We start from the raw sequence: 17,771 nt of genomic DNA, 5'->3' as shown, positions 1-17,771 counted from the left end.
AAGCTGTCATGTTTTGCTATCGGTGTGGACACAAAGGTTATTCGTTACGGAACTGCCCTAGCTGCATAACGGTTGTGGGAAACGGAAGAGCGGGGAATCATTAATCGAGGGAGTGGAATCCTCGCAAAACTTTTACAATCCCTCACAAATTCCCAGCCCCATCATACGTCTCCCAACCTTTGAACGGAACGGATCGTTATATTTCACAGTGGTGCTCGGTGTGTAAATTTTAGTGAGTCAAGGTCATCCTTTGTTCGTTCGTTAGCAGCCGTTCTGCTGGTGCCGACAGTAAATCCAGTACATTGTTTTCGCTGGTGCGGAACAATCGACGTTGTTTGCAGATAAGTTTTGCTTTATTTTTTTTCCTCGTTTGCTTTCTTTCCTTTTCCCTACTTTTACTCTACCTTGTAATCAAATAATAAGACACATTCCCGTTTATATAACGCTCTGCCCTCGTGCTTAAATGGCCGAGGGCGAAATACCATCTGATGCAATCATGGAAGTCCCTGATCCCCCTAATACTCGCATTGCTCCCCGTATAAAGCAGTACCCAGAAGGTTCCTCTGGGCCATGGGTGGTATATTTTCGGACCGGAGAGAAACCGGTTAATATATTAAAACTTTCTCGAGATCTGACTGCTAATTACCCGGCCGTAACTCAGATAACACGTGTTCGGGCAAACAAGATACGTGTTCTAGTGAGTGATCTCGGCCAGGCAAACGCGATTGCTTGCTGTGAGCGCTTTACGCGGGAATTTAAAGCGTACGTGCCTTGTGTGGCCTGTGAAATCGATGGGGTAGTGTCCGAACCGGGCCTGAAATGCGAAGAACTGTTGGAGCACGGGGTTGGCTGCTTTAAGGACCCCTCTCTTGAACAGATTAAGATCTTAGAATGCAAACAATTGTATACCGCAAACACCGAGGGAGGTAAGACTACCTACTCTCTATCAGGCTCGCTTCGGGTGACATTCGCCGGGTCCTCTCTTCCCAACTACATCCTCCTTGACAGGGTTCGCCTACCAGTTCGCCTGTTTGTACCGCGGGTCATGAGCTGCAGCAATTGCAAGCAGTTGGGCCACACAGCCACATATTGTGGAAATAAGAAACGATGCGGCAAATGCGAAGGAGAGCATGAGGATGACTCTTGCGACAAAGAAACTGAAAAGTGTATTTGCTGCGGGGGCCCTTCACATGCTCTTAAATCATGCCCTGCGTACAAGCAGCGCGGGGATAAAATTAAGCGCTCCCTTAAGGAACGCTCAAGGCGTTCTTATGCAGAAATGCTAAAGAATGCTTCGCCATCTGTCCTGTCCGAAAATCCCTATGCTGGTTTGGCTAACGTTGAGCAAGAATCTGACGACCCACGAGAGGGAACATCTTTGGTTAACCCAGGGGAATCCAGGAAGAGGAGAAATCCAGCCTCCCCTACATTGCCTCGTAAGGGTGCCAAGGTGTCGTCCACTCAGAGTGCGCCATCTACAACCAATAAATCCAACGGAAGTGATGCACAAAAGCCGAAGCAATTTGCTCCAGGACTTGGAAATATTAATTCTAACAAGGAGTACCCACCACTTCCAGGGACATCCAAAACCCCAAGTGTCCCCTTTTTTCAAACAGATACTCAGTCCAGTAGCGGACTAATGAAATTTTCTGACATAGTGGACTTAATTTTCACAGCTTTCAATGTTACTGATCCTCTTAAAAGCCTTCTGATACGTTTTCTCCCTATAGTGCAAACATTTTTGAAGCAGTTGACTACTAAATGGCCCCTCCTTGCAGCGATCGTATCCTTCGATGGCTAAGTCATCGAACGAGGTCACCGATTCGATCACTGTTCTACAGTGGAACAGCAGAAGTATCCTCCCGAAAATCGATTCCTTTAAATTTTTACTAAATAGTTTAAAATGTGATGCTTTCGCATTATGTGAAACTTGGTTAACTTCCGATATAAATCTCAACTTCCACGACTTTAATATAATTCGTCTGGATCGAGAAAACCCCTACGGAGGAGTACTTTTGGGGATCAAAAAGTGCTATTCTTTCAACCGAATTAACCTCCCTTCGACACCAGGCATTGAAATTGTCGCTTGTCAAGTTTTAATCAAAGGTAAAGACCTTTGCATTGCTTCCATCTACATTCCTCCTAGAGCCTCGGTAGGGCACCGAACGCTTTGTAATATCACGGAATCCTTACCGGCACCGCGGCTAGTTCTGGGAGACTTTAACTCGCACGGTACGGTATGGGGCTGTCTTCATGATGATAATAGATCAACATTAATCCAAGATCTTTGCGATAATTTCAACATGACCATCTTAAACACGGGAGAAATGACGCGGATTCCTACACCACCAGCACGCGCAAGCGCGTTGGATTTATCGCTTTGCTCGACATCGCTACAGTTAGATTGCATGTGGAAGGTGATCCCTGATCCCCACGGTAGCGATCATTTGCCTATCGTGATTTCAATTGCTAACGGTTCAAGACCATCGGAAACAATCAATGTATCGTATGACCTCACACGGAACATTGATTGGAAGAGTTACGCGACCGCGATATCCGTTAAAATCGAATCCACTCAAGAACTTCCTCCGGAGGAAGAGTACAGGTTTTTGGCTGGCTTGATTCTCGACAGTGCGAATCAAGCTCAGACTAAACCAGTACCCAGCGCGAATACCCATAGACGGTCTCCCACCCTGTGGTGGGATAAAGAGTGCTCAGAGCTGTACGCGGAAAAGTCCACTGCATATAAGGCCTTCCGGGAAGACGGGTTACCCGCTAGCTATCAACAGTACGCGTCGTTAGAAAGGCGAATGAAGAGTCTAATGAAAGCCAAAAAACGCAGTTATTGGCGCCGGTTCGTCGACGGGTTAACGAGAGAAACAGCGATGAGCACTCTTTGGGGTACGGCTCGACGTATGCGTAATCATAATAGTACCAACGAGAACGTGGAATATTCAAACCGTTGGATATTCGCTTTCGCCAAGAAGATCTGTCCGGACTCTGTCCCGGTACAGAAAACGTACCGCGCCGCGTCTTCTCACGATACCGCGAACGAAACACCGTTTTCGATGGTGGAGTTCTCACTTGCTCTCTTATCGTGCAACAATAACGCCCCAGGGTTAGACAGAATCAAATTCAACTTGCTGAAGAATCTGCCTGACACTGCAAAAAGGCGCCTGTTGAATTTATTTAACAAGTTTCTTGAGGGTAACATTGTCCCTTATGAATGGAGGCAAGTGAAGGTCATCGCCATCCAAAAACCAGGAAAACCAGCCTCCGACCACAACTCGTATCGGCCGATTGCAATGCTGTCCTGTATTCGGAAGTTGTTCGAGAAAATGATCATGTTTCGCCTCGACAATTGGGTTGAAGCAAATGGCTTACTGTCAGATACACAATTTGGCTTCCGCAAAGGCAAAGGGACGAACGATTGCCTTGCGTTGCTTTCTACAGAAATCCAAATGGCCTATGCTAACAAAGAGCAGATGGCATCAGTCTTCTTGGATATTAAGGGGGCTTTTGACTCAGTTTCTATCAACACTCTGTCAGAGAAGCTGCACCAGCATGGTCTTTCGCCAATTTTAAATAACTTTTTGCTAAACCTGTTGTCTGAAAAGCACATGCACTTTTCGCATGGCGATTTAACAACATCGCGATTTAGCTACATGGGTCTTCCCCAGGGCTCATGTCTAAGTCCCCTGCTCTACAATTTCTACGTGAATGACATTGACGATTGTCTTGCCAATTCATGCACGCTAAGGCAACTTGCAGACGACGGGGTGGTCTCTGTTACAGGGCCCAAAGCTGCCGACTTGCAAGGACCATTACAAAATACTTTGGACAATTTGTCTGCTTGGGCTCTTCAGCTGGGTATTGAGTTCTCCACGGAGAAAACTGAGTTGGTTGTTTTTTCTAGGAAACGTGAGCCGGCGCAACTCCAGCTTTTAATAATGGGTGCAACGATCAACCAGGTTTTCACATTTAAATATCTCGGGGTCTGGTTCGACTCTAAAGGTACCTGGGGATGTCACATTAGGTATCTGAAACAGAAATGCCAACAAAGGATCAATTTTCTCCGAACAATAACTGGAACATGGTGGGGTGCTCACCCAGGAGACCTGATCAGGTTATACCAAACAACGATATTGTCGGTGATGGAGTACGGGTGTTTCTGTTTCCGCTCCGCTGCGAACATACACTTCATCAAACTGGAGAGAATCCAGTATCGTTGCTTGCGCATTGCCTTGGGTTGCATGCACTCGACCCATACGATGAGTCTCGAAGTGCTGGCGGGCGTTCTTCCGCTAAAAAATCGATTTTGGGAACTCTCATATCGATTGCTCATCCGATGCGACATTCTGAACCCGTTGGTAATTCAAAATTTCGAGAGGCTCGTCGAGCTTAATTCTCAAACCCGTTTTATGTCCTTGTACTTCGACTACATGGCACAGAGCATCAATCCTTCTTCGTACAATCCCAACCGTGTTCGTTTGCTAGATACTTCTGATTCTACTGTATTCTTCGACACATCCATGAAGGAAGAGATTCGTGGAATCCCGGACCATATACGCCCGCAGGTGATCCCCAATATATTTTATAATAAATTCCGAGAAGTCGACTGCGACAAAATGTTTTACACTGACGGATCAAATCTCGATGGGTCCACTGGCTTCGGTATATTCAACAATACTATCACCGCTTCATTCAAGCTCAATGATCCCGCTTCAGTTTACGTCGCAGAGTTAGCTGCAATTCAGTACACCCTTGGGATCATCGACACTCTGCCCACAGATCACTACTTCATCGTTTCGGACAGCCTCAGCTCTATCGAGGCTCTTCGTGCGGTGAAGCCTAAAAAGCAATTCCCGTATTTTCTGGGGAAGATACAGGAGTCCTTGTGTACGTTATCTGAAAAATCTTATAAGATTACCTTTGTTTGGGTCCCCTCTCATTGTTCTATCCCGGGCAATGAAAAGGCCGACTCATTAGCAAAGGTGGGCGCATTAAATGGTGACATATACGAAAGACCAATCTGCTTCAATGAATTTTTTAGTATTTGTCGTCAGAGGACGCTCAACAGTTGGCAAACCTCGTGGAGCAATGGGGAACTTGGACGATGGCTACATTCGATTATCCCAAAGGTATCAACGAAGCCTTGGTTCGGGGGGATGGATGTGGGTCGGGATTTTATTCGTGTAATGTCCCGACTTATGTCCAATCACTACACCATGGATGCGCATTTGCGGCGTATTGGGCTTGCGGAGAGTAGTCTGTGCGCTTGTGACGAGGGCTATCACGACATCGAACACGTTGTCTGGGTGTGCGCCGGGTATTGTGACGCCAGGTCTCAGTTAAAGGAATCCCTTCGGGCCCGAGGTAGACCACCCAATGTACCAGTCCGAGATATGCTGGCAACTCGTGATTTCCCCTATATGTCCCTTATTTATACCTTCATAAAAACGATAAATATCCCAATTTAGCCCCTCTCTTTTATTTCTCGTTTTTAGAGTTTCCTCCTGCCTTGTGGAACCGATCAGCTCCAGAGTGCCACTATGTAACCGCCGTCGCCCTTACCACTACGCCTGCATAGAAGGAAACTGAAGCGAGAGCGACTCGAGGTCCGATGACTTTTGAAGGATTCCCCGCGGGTCCGAAGAATACCATCCGCCAATCCGGTACTCGACGACTTACTAGACTGAGGCGCAAATTTGATACGCTGATCTCCCTCCCCCCCCCCCCCCCCCCCCCGCCGTTCGAGCGAAAGTTGCAAGTTTTGCTCTTCTTTCCCTGTCTCTCCCCTGTCTTTGATACAACTGCTGCTACACTGATGCGGAAATAAGCCACCCTTTGAATATCTTGACCAAGCATAAGTTTTATTTAAAAAATTCAAATTAGTATTCTGTATTCCTAGTTTTAAGATAGCTATAATTTTTACTCTTTATTGAAACTCTTGTCCTCCATCTTGTAAATAGAATTGAATCCCTAGTTTTAAGATTTCTGTGAAATTTCTCATAAATATTTGTTCCCCCTTTTGTGTACTAAACTATATTGTTAGTTTTAAGATAACCGTCAAATATTTCGTAAAATACTATTACTCCCCCTCTTGTATATCAAAGTGAATCCCTTGTTTTAAATTTTTTTCATAAAAAAATCTTTTGGCCCTCTTTTGTATATTGAATCTTATTTCTAGTCTTAAGATAGCTGTAAACTTTCTTTTCCTTTGTAAAAAAAATATTTCAACATTGTAACCTCCTAGTTTTAAGATATCCAAAATGTAAAAACAAAAGCATTTGGCACCGCCAAGCTAACGCATTTGTGCCTATCAAATAAACGAAATGAATAAAAAAAAAAATTCCCAGCCCAGAATTGATCAATTCGATCATTATCAACACGAAAGATGACGAACGCCCACACGCGGAGGTAACCATTTTAGGCAAGAAGCTATGCGGACTGTTAGACAGCGGAGCCAGTTGTTCACTGCTTGGAGGAAACACGGTGAAGATCATAGATGAGTTGAACCTTCGAAAAGGAGAAGCAAAAGGTCAAATCAAAACAGTCGATCCTCTGGATCAGCACTGGTTTATATAATAGGTACTAATTATTGAGGATATTAGCTTTTCGATGTTCGAAATCAATGTAGTGCAAATACGAGTATGATTGAAACAAACTGATCTAAACCGTAAAAACAAGTGCTTTTGTTCATGAAGTGTTTCGAAGAGCTGTATACAAAACGGATCCGGTTCAGTTCAGTTGGAAAAATTATGTTATAAATTAACATTCACGTTGTTCCTCTTGGTGGCGCGTGTATACATGAAAATAGAAATATAAGTGTACGTGCATTAAAAAGTGCATCACTTCGCCGGTATTGAAATCATATTAAATCTGCAGTAAACTGTGCTAAAATCATGAGCATACCATAATTATTTACTTTTGATTTCGTTGTGTTGGCGCGATGATTGCATACCGATTTCATTATGTTCCCCTGCTAATTATCTAATAAGAGTTACATAAAAAATAATACTTGGGAGGCAATATAAAATTTCCAACTAAAACCTCAACAGAAATAAAGTCGCCCCTATCGTTGACGTCGAAGAACACAGGATATGATAGAACGGAAGTGTTGATGCCTTTTAATCAACTTAACGGAAGGACGCCATTCGATCTAGTCCGCGTAATGTAGTTGTTTTAGTTAGTGGAAATATTGTCTGCATAATCGAATGAGCAATTATCATAAAACGAAATGAATACAACTGCATTACGCTTTACTAACTTTGCAATAGAGAAACATTAAAAATGTTTATTGTTCACACCGACAGCGATTGGTGATAATTTATTGTGGCAATCATACCTACAATTATTTCTATGGATTCGAACGCTATTGGCATGCCATATTCCAACAGAAAGACCTACCACATCATCAATATTAATCGGAATTGATTACTTAGTCAAACTATTAAAATAGTGTTTTATGGGTAAATTGTTTACCCAACACCTCCCACCAAACATGCAAACTCAATTAAAGCTAAAAAGAATGTACCGTGTATTCGTATAATGTGCGATTAGTATAATAGTATAAAAAGGAAAAATGAAGTAAACCTCAATTAGAAATATAGAAAGCTCTCACCCAAAGTGCATCGTCCTTTTATGTATACTGATAAATTGCAAACGAATCCAGTATGTCGGTTGAACTAAGCCAATAATCTTCATTCTTCTTTGTTCAACGTTCGAATCGAAACAGTGTTGGCTAATTGGTTCTACGCTATCTGTTGTTTTGCAAATCTGCAAGGTTTTTCCTTACGAAGGCCACTCCAGAACAGTATACATATTTTGAGGTAGTAGTCAGAATTACTCACTCGTATTTTTAATAATATGCTTGTTTAGCTGCGTTAAATTTAATATTCATTTTTCATTTAATGTCGGCACTAAATCATCCCCATTAAAACTTTGAAATCATTACCTAAATACCAAACATAAAACCCGTTAATAACAGGAAGACTTAACTATCCTCAAAGTTTCCGTACACCAGGATGAATATTATCATTCACACTTGTAGACAGAACATATCTTCCAGGACATAATTAGCTCTTACGCCAGCATTGTTACGACCAAACTTTTCCGTACCTACCACCAGGGACCGTCATCGCCACATGCGGCCCGTACATCCTCCGCTCTGGATGGCGCGTCGGCCGACCTCACGTTCGAGAGCTAAATTAGCGGAAGAAGTTGTCTCCAAGGTGGTGGTGGTACGCGAAAATGGTCCGTTATTAAGTATGACCTTCTTCGGCTGATGTTTGCCTCGCGCAGGCAACCATACCAACCAACATCGGTGGTAGGCATCTAGGTATGGTACGCATACAGACGCCAACTGGCAGCAGGCCTTGCGTAATAACGGTCTCAAGGTACCAGCAGCATGACAGTTTATACCAAGTGATTACCTTTGGAAATGGGTTCGAGACTTGCACAACAATCGGCGTTAATTGCAGAACAAGGGAAGTCACCCGGTTTTGCCATAGTGCAAGGTTCAAACATTTAAATCTTTAAAGGCTAGAAATTGTAGTCGTCATAGTAACCATTCGTTCAGGTAATTAAAGCTTTCCTTTTTCTGTTTATTTTCAGCACGTCAAACGGACTCTTCCATCGGTTCTTCAAGGTTAATGGGATAAAAGGTATTTATTTAAATTTTCGAAATTAAGTACTGGTGCGTGAATTGCATTTTAGCCACTTTTTTACTATAGAGGCTTTAACCTTAGTGTTATTCGCCTTTGTTTGGTGTTAGAAAAATGTCTAAAACTATGTGCGGGATTAGGAATTGAGCCCAGGTGAGCTGCGCACCAGGTAATCGACTGACCCAACTACACGATTTCTCCATTGATTTATCATTTTCATCTAGGCTCAAATAGTGTATTGTAGTATTGTAGTCGCCTAATCGGAGCCACCTAATTTACAACCCAATCAAGATCAGGTTGATTGAATTTTTTTCTGTTATTACCAAACTGTCCACCCACAGTGCATTTCCCGCAGTAGGCCATGGAAAAGGCGGTAACATTTCGTGCGTGTCGGTTTTCAATCAACAACACCAGTAACAATAACAGAGATGCCAGATTTGCAGACAAGTCTGCAAATTCGCAGACTTTTAATTTAAGCTGCAGATTTTTTGGATGACGCAGATATTTGCAGATTTTCTAGTTTGGTTGCAGATATTTGCAGATTTTTATGTTTTGTTGCAGATATTTGCAGATTTTTGAATATAAAGGCTTTTGGTTACACTAGCTTTCCTGACATTTTTTGTACTTCCCAGACTTTTAAAATTATTATTGCAGACATTTGAAAAAAGTACCTGGCATCTAATGACGATGATGACGACGATGGTGGTGGTGGTGGTGACCAACTGGGATCGACAGCGGTTGCGGTGGAGTATGTAATTGTATGTAGTTTAATGACTTTAGCCGCTTTTTTTTTGGATTCACATGCACATTTAATCAGCTGATTGAATTCCATAATTATCCGCACTTTTGCACCCGGGATCGCATGCATTTTTAATCGGACAATTCGCGCCCAACAGAGAAACCGAACGACGACGGCGGGAGCATGATAAATGTTATTAAATTTACAAACGGAGACCGTCCGGTTGGGTGTGGGTCCGTCTGTGCGTCGGCATGAGCAAACAATGGAGCCAGTGAATGTTGGAACGGTTAAAACTTTAATTAAGTCGATAATTACACGTGTTCGAACCGAATCGTCATGGCGATGGTGTCTTTTTGTTTTTGCTTGATTTATGTGCCTGTCATTGTCCGTTCCCGGCTTTCGGTCTATGTTAATTATCCGATTGGACCAATGCCGAACCGCGGTAGTATTATGGCATTTTTCTGGCGGATGAACAAAATTAAAGTATTATGACTCCGTGCGTGTTGAAAGGAATGCCGTGGTATGACGGATGTTGTAAAAGCGAAAATACATTCCGAAAATTTAATCTTAGCTAATTAATTTATCTTGTTTGATTCTGTTTATTTTATTTGTATTGTCTTATTTATCTAATTCGCCTGGTTTTTCTTGTTAATAATATTGATATTGTTTATTTTGTTTATCTTGTTTTTCTAGAAAATGTGCTTGTAAGCACCATAATGCATATTATGCGTACTATTTTGAGCAGACATATAGTTAAGGAAAAAATATCTGCAAAAAGAGAGCATAAAGAAGGAAGGAAAAATAAGAAAAATACGAGAAGTTAAGAGGATTACAGTTATTTTGGATTAAAAATTAATTGATTGAAACGATTTATTCTAACGGAAATTAAGAGATGGGCAAACTTATTCACTTTAAAGAGTAAATCGTGTCCGACTCAACCACACACAAAAAATCGATTCCTGATCGATTTAGTGATTCTTTTGGGAAGATTAAGGGGACCTTCTCCTGGATTCGGCGAAAAATCAAAACAATATTTGGGAATTTTTTGTGAAAAAATATAAAGACATACGAACTTATGCTTTTCATCTTTTATTCGTCATTTATCGATAATTAGAAAATGATTTTTTCTCAAAAATTCAATATGGCAGTTTCGCAGTGGCGTTTTTCTCGAAACCATGTTTTTTTCTTCTAACGGCAACAACAAGGCTAAAAAGTAAAAGAAAGCTGGCTGTATTTTCAACTGTTTATGTTTTATTTCTTTAGATTAGGGATCGGTGTTTCAGTCTGTTTTTATAAAAGAACTTCTGTATGTATACAGGAGTTCTTCATTAAAAACAATGAAACTCCGATCCCTAATCTAAAGAAGTAAAAGAAAGCGATAAATTTCACCTTTTTTCTTCAACGTCTATAAAATTAGTTTTGTTCATATAAGTTATATTATATCAATTTCTCATTTCGTTTAACTACGAGAGGCCTTGACGAATTAGGACGATGTTTTGCGCGTAGAGACTCAGCCATTTTGAATTTTTGAAAAAAAAAATCATTTTCTAATTATTGATAAATAACGATTAACGAATTAAAGATCAAAAGCAGAAGTTCGTATGTCTTTTCATTTTTCTGCAAAAAATTCTCATATGTTGCTTCATTTTTCGTCGAATCCAGAAGGTCTCCTTAAAAATTTGGTTGATCATAAATTGACCTTTGGTAGTACACACTTAAAAATATTTACATCACACAAGATGCACATAAAAGGAGCATCACAATTTAGTTGAATTTACATTTTAGAACATGTAAAAATGCGCTTTTTTCACAATTCTCCATCTCCATTCAACCGAGTTTTACATAAAAAGAGACACAATATTTTATTTCACATGTCAAAATATGTAAAATTCTATTATTAGACAGTAAAATACGTCGCAATGTTGTCCACGTCAAATATAATTTTCATTTTTTCTAATTGTGTACGTTTAAATTACTTACACTATGGACATCATAAAAGATACAATTTTGTTCTTGCGATGCAAATTAGCTTTACAAGATTTTTCTATCATTTTAAATAGTGAGTAGAGTGCACAGTTGAACGAGCCCGGACTTAAGTCCATATATGAATGTTATGCGATATTCCCACCAGTATTTTTCTCCTTTCAGCTGAGCCATAAGAGACATTTTTGCGAGATTTTAAGTGATCTGAACGTAAAATGAATTTTTGGCAGCTTTTTTAAGGGCATAATTCAAGTGTTTTTTTACAAAATTTTACCATAGGAACTACATCCGGTTATTTTCGTTTTTCAAAGAAATGGTTGATTTTATACATTGCATTACTTCACCAAAATTATCCGTGTGATAAAATTACATCGTAAAATCGCCAAAAATAAGTCACTAGTTGGTTTAGATAATTGTTTGTTATGAATTTTTATTGAATTAGAACTTCTAATGCGATACAACAACAACGACGCCCGTGAATGCCCGCGATCACAATATACTCATTCGAAAAATTTTAAATTTTCTCTTTAAAACGAGTATATGCTAGTTTTGCGAAAACTTGCGATAAGCAGGCAAAATTAAAAAAAAACTGAATGGAGACGCATGGTTATTACTGATATTGAATTTGAATAATCACTTTATAGCTAGAATAATGACACAAATACACGCCCAACTTTCAAATAGCATTGAGAGCATGATCGACAAGGGTTTTACTAGTGATCAAGAGTAAGGAGCCTAGTGGAAGTTTTTTTAGATGGTTGAGGATATAAGAATGTTTGGAAATCAGTAAATATTTTCAATCATCTGAAATAGGTTATAAAATGGTTCTGGAATTATTTCTTGCTAACTTGCGCAATAACTGTCAAATAGAGTGAACACAGTTGAGTTCTAGTCATTTGGTGAGACTATTTCGATCCGAATTTGCATAGCACTGATATAGCTTAAGGGTATGCGATATAATCCAAATAAAATAAGACCATTTTTAAATGAACCACATACACGAAAAAAGGGTTTTGGATTTATTTTCATTCAAGATATGAAATAAGCCATCTAAGTAACTTAAAACACACCTATAAAAACAATCGTTAACCATCTTGTCGATTGGTGAGTGTAATTAAACATTCCGCTAAGACGCCCATAATGTTTGTTTTGAAAATGATAGAAAACGTAGCTTTCATATCAAGTAACCCACTAATTAATTAAATGTTCCAAAATTAGCCGAACACATCTCATTTGATCCATAAAAACAAAACAGTCATTTCTGAAGCCCCATCATGAGATGTCAATTAATTCGTTTCAATATGGAAAATAAATTCCAAAATTACTGTTGAAAAAAATCAAAATACTTACTTTTGAGCCACTCTAATAAGTAGTAAAAGGAATTTCTTTTTTTATAATTAAAATAGAAATTCAGCGCACAAAAACTTCTTTAAAAAAAATTTGAACCTTCACAACAAAATAATTTTTTTGAGCCACCCTAACGTCTAATGAAATTTTTTTACATGTCTTAATATCATTTAGCACACGAAAATTTATATACACAAATTTTAAGAACGATTTCGAAAAAAAATTGAGATACCCTAATGAATAGTATACGCTTATTTTTGACATGTTTTAATATCAAAAACGTATTCAGCGTCCCAAAATTACAAAAAATCGTCTTATTTGAACCGATACGGCAAAGTTTAGACTTTAGTCCACCTTTTGTGGTTGTGGTTTCAAATTTATTAAAATGTGAAAATTAACTTTATAATGCTTTTGTTGTCCTTCGGAAAATTGAAAAAAAATCAAATTTTAACAAACTTTGTCGGAGATACTGGGATCTTGTATTTTTCATTTTACAAGAAATTTACCAAAATTGTAGGGCATTTCTTAAATAAATGATTTTGTTTATACAGTGAAGACTCGATTTTATCAGCCCCCGGTTTTATCTACCCCCGATTTTATCACCTTCAAATGAAAATCGATAGTTGGTAGTTTGATGGGCTCTAGCAGACGAACCAAATCCTTTCTTGAGCATATTTTTCTTATCTTAGAGATCCGAAACAAGCAAAAAAAATTTTTTTTTGTTTTTTTTTAAATTTTGTATTGTCAGATCCCCTTAAGAGAAGTTTAAGCTAAATAATCAGGAAAGGTTATGAGGCTGTATCTAGGGACTAAAGAAGAATATTTGAAGAGGTCCGGTTTCTTAAAAAGAAAGAAAAATATATGTCCCGATTTTATCAATGTCCCGGTTTTATCAGTCCAAAATTCACCAAGGGGCTGATAAAAACGAGTCTTCACTATATATCTTTGGCGGTTTTGATCTTTCGCTAAGATGACTTTAAAAACTTTCAAATATGTTTATGGAGAAAAGTTTGTCTCAATACACTGAACCTATAGGTTCTATCCAGAGCCGTAGCGTGACTTTTTGGTGCCCTTGGCAAAGTCTCAGTTTTGGGCCCCTTTGGTGTTTTAATCTGTCATTCTTTTTAGTTCGACTTTAGAACAATGATTTCGTAGGTACATGGATATGGCTCCGCTCTCCTAAAGCGATGGTCACAAGGGCATTTGCAGTATTGTCAGCGAATATGATTTCATATAGACATGTGAATACAACATACGTTGTATAACATTCCACTTACACAAACTCGGGGAGCAGGTGTTTCAGTTCGATAACACCAAGTTCTTTCGTGAATTGGAAGAGTCAAAGTAATGTTACAATGCAGTCGGATGTTTCCTCAATCTATACGTAATCACATTAAAAGTTTTACTGACTTAACAAAACAGTTTCGGTTAAAAACCGTTGGAAATGTCATCCCTTGTGGACCCCCAGTCTTACCACATGTTTGCATTAATATCCTTTGGCTTGTCTTTCAATTTATGATATCTCTCATAATTTCTGCCTCGGCCATCGTATCCTTTAAGTTTTCACCTTGTGCCGGGCTCTAGGCTCGGGTAACTCTACTGAAAAGATCCAGATTCCGACTTTCCGTTTAAAAACATTTATCGAAATCGGTTGGACCATATTTGAGCTTCTTTCGTATCAAAGATAATCCGCTAAGTTTTGTAAAGGTTTTGAAAGAACTAATGCAGACATTCAACAGTGACAGATATCCCGAAAGTCCGTCCAGATAAGTTCAGAATTGTGATATTTTGTCTAAAGCAAGCAAATGACGTTATTGGCGACAAGGTTTGTATGAAAGACTATCGCGTATACATGTCCACCTATTATGTAGAGATCGACGGTGGGGTTATCGATTCGAATATGTGCGTGGAACTATTGCAGTGCGGGGTTGATTCTTTCAAAGTCCCTTTGCATAATTCCGCAAAGATTTCTGAATGGAAATCGCACTGGATGGGACAAAATTGTTTGTTCCTTCAAACTCATATCGGGTGTACTTTGCTGTTTAATTCCGTCTTCTTTGCCTGTTTAGCTGTTTGTACCGAAAATCGTGAGGATGACGATTGCATTGAGAATGCTGAAAAAGAGGTATGCATATTATGAGAGAGTCCATATGATTAAGGGTCCTAGGAATCTAAAGCGTTCACTTTAAAGATGGGTCAAGCACTAAACTAAAACTAAAAAGAGCTACGTCACTCACCACGACGAATCATTATGCTCTTTTGGAAAAGTATCACTCTGATGATCTTTATGTGGGGAACAGTCAGTTACATTCTGAACAAAAGGTGCACCAAAGTCAAAACTTTGTCGTAGCGGTTCATATAAGAGTTTTATGTAAGTTTGGTACGCTGAATTTGTTTTCAATATTGAAACTTTACCATTATTATTCATTAGGGTGGCTCAAATATATTTATGATGTCTAAACTGTTTAGTATTTTTCGCGCATTTATTCGTTTGTAATATTACAACTTATTAGACAAAATCTTTATTACTCTTAGGATGGCTCAAAAGTAGTTATTTTGTGGTAAAGGTTCATAATTTTTTGGAAGAAATTTTAGATATTTTTTGGATATTTAAATTTGATAGAAATTACCGTTACTATTGATTAGGGTGGCTCATGGCAGTTAGAGGAACCTAGGGCTATTCGAACCTACCTAAGCAAATCGCCCGTTTAGGTGGATAGATGTGGAAAAGTTGATCGTTCAAAGGTCCTAATTGTTAGTTTGAAACCTCAGCTACATTTTGGTGCCATAAAAGTGCATTTATACCACTCCATTGCAGCGCTAGGCAACGATTTGCAAAAATCTACGTTTTCAATTATTTTACAATGTAGGGGTTATTCGAACCTCCCTATGGTGTAATTCAGACCGTATTTTTTTTTATTTTTTTGCATTGGAACTATGTTTACCTATTAAATATTTATTAGAGAAACTCCTTAAGAAGCAAAAAAATTGCGTTACAACTTAATCTGGTTAGTCACAGCTGTCGATTGACGTATCATGTATTTTCTTTGCAGTGGCGTGTGCAATCGTGTGCGTAGCCGCAAGCCGCTGAACGGTGGTTGATGGAATAGGGGTCCGAATAGCCCCGTATGTTTCTTTCGCACAGCGTCTTCAAAATATCTGTGTTTTCATCCAAACAAAAATTATTGCATAATATAGGAGCCTCAAGCTTTCCAAAACACGCCATGTTTTTTCACTTTTTTTGTTGTTGCTTTAATCACGGTTTCACCATTATAATGATTTTTGTTTTGAGGGTGGAAAAAAAATAAACACCTGAACTAATTATAGTTAGGTTTTGTGCTCTTTTCACTTTCCACTTTTCTCCTTAGGGAGTAATATAGAAAATGAAACACGTTTCTAAAAAAAACCAAAGAATGAGATTCAGCTGTCAAAATAATGTTTTATGATAGCGGTTTCACGAATGTGCACAACAGCCAGAAAGTCTTCCGTTTTTCTGAGAAAACGAGGGGTTCCGAATTACCCCCACGGTCTTAATTGCTCCGGGTCCACCTATAATAAGCTGAATTAATTTTTAATGTTGAAAATAATTAATTCACATCTCATCCTGGCTCTTCAAAAATGATTATTTAATTTTACCGGGTCAAATAAGATGTGTCTGAATAATTTTGAAACGTTGTATCGATTTTTGGTTTTTTAATATGGAAAAAATGTTATGTAAAATGTTGAATGAGCTTCAAAACTTACTTTAAAGTATATTATACTAACCATATTCGTTAACGACTCTATTATTTAGTGGATTAGAGTGGTTAATGAACATGGTTAGCATAATATACTTTTAAGTAATTTTGAGCATTGATTTAATATTTTTCATAACACGTATGTTAATGTGCCATTTTTACCCATGTGGTAAATTTAAAAATGAATTTATTTTCTTTGGTTTATATCGCTAACCCATATCACCTGCATGAATATGTTACTTATTAACAACAACGTTTTTCAACAACTATAACTTTTGGTTTAGATATGATATACTCACAAAAACAAAAAGGCTAATAAATGTGACTAAAACCTTTCTTTTGAACACTAACCGTTACAAATTTGTGCTTTAGAACTGAAGTTATTGCAATTAATCTGATTGGATTGAGATGGAGCAGTGCTGCCAGAGACAGTTTACGTTAACGACGAAAAATTAAATTTTGATATAACTTCGTTATTTTGCATTATTATAGAAAATCGATTCTAACAGGGAAATAACGCGGTGGTGGTGTACTCTTTGCTATCTCTAACCAACTCTCATCCAAACATAAACATGACACTCTCAATCTCGAACATCTCTGGGTAAATATTCGTGGTACCGATACCAATATCTGCGTGGGAGAAGTATCTATTACCCCCGATTCCGCAAGTGATGTAGAAGTTATTCAGAAGCACATAGACTCCGCATTTGACATCGCAACTTCCATTGAACCCGACACGGCACATCTACTGTTTGGTGATTACAACTAACTTGGACTTTTCAGTCTATTCTCAACCACCAAAGGCATCAGTCACAATACCAGTGTGCTCTCTGCTGCTACCCAAGCCAGCGCAAACAGTTGCTTTTTCATGTGTGCACTGTCTGAAGAACAAAGGGAACTGTTACTATTATTCTTGTGTGGTGATCTATCAAGATGACTGAGTCTCATTAAAAAATGTGATTCTTCCGGCTAACACGGTGGCCATCGACTTCCGGTCTTTCCGCGTAAGACCGAGTATTGATGACGTGGAACATTTGCTGCAGGGGAAAATGCAGCTTCGGTTTACGGATGTCAGCTTCATCCAGTTGGAGCACGTTAGGCACGCGGTGTTGATAAAGTTTAACAAATTCGCCCAGGCGAAAAGATTCATTTCGCAAAATAACTTGAAACACGCGATGGATTGTGACACCGCTAAAATCAAGATCACTGTGTATATGAATAACCGAAACGTGGATGTCAAATTGCATGATTTAGCACCACGTACTTGCAAAGTGGCCATTAAAAGATTCATGTCGTATT

The 17,771-nt window shown here is 39.0% G+C and overlaps 1 protein-coding gene across 2 annotated transcripts in view; it reads left to right on the top strand.

The window, feature by feature from the left end:
• LOC131690757 (uncharacterized) overlaps positions 1-17,771 on the top strand; it is a 752,331-nt gene that overhangs the window by 254,593 nt on the left and 479,967 nt on the right. For both annotated transcript variants that reach the window (XM_058976735.1, XM_058976736.1), the window contains one exon: positions 8,617-8,666. The gene's annotated coding sequence lies outside the window, so the exon portion shown is untranslated. The remainder of the gene's footprint in view (positions 1-8,616; positions 8,667-17,771) is intronic.

The sequence above is a fragment of the Topomyia yanbarensis genome, chromosome 3, assembly GCF_030247195.1.
Source record: "Topomyia yanbarensis strain Yona2022 chromosome 3, ASM3024719v1, whole genome shotgun sequence".
Lineage (NCBI taxonomy): Eukaryota > Metazoa > Arthropoda > Insecta > Diptera > Culicidae > Topomyia > Topomyia yanbarensis.
The sequence above is the reverse complement of the archived record's forward strand: the minus strand, read 5'-3'. Positions and strand labels throughout refer to the sequence as shown.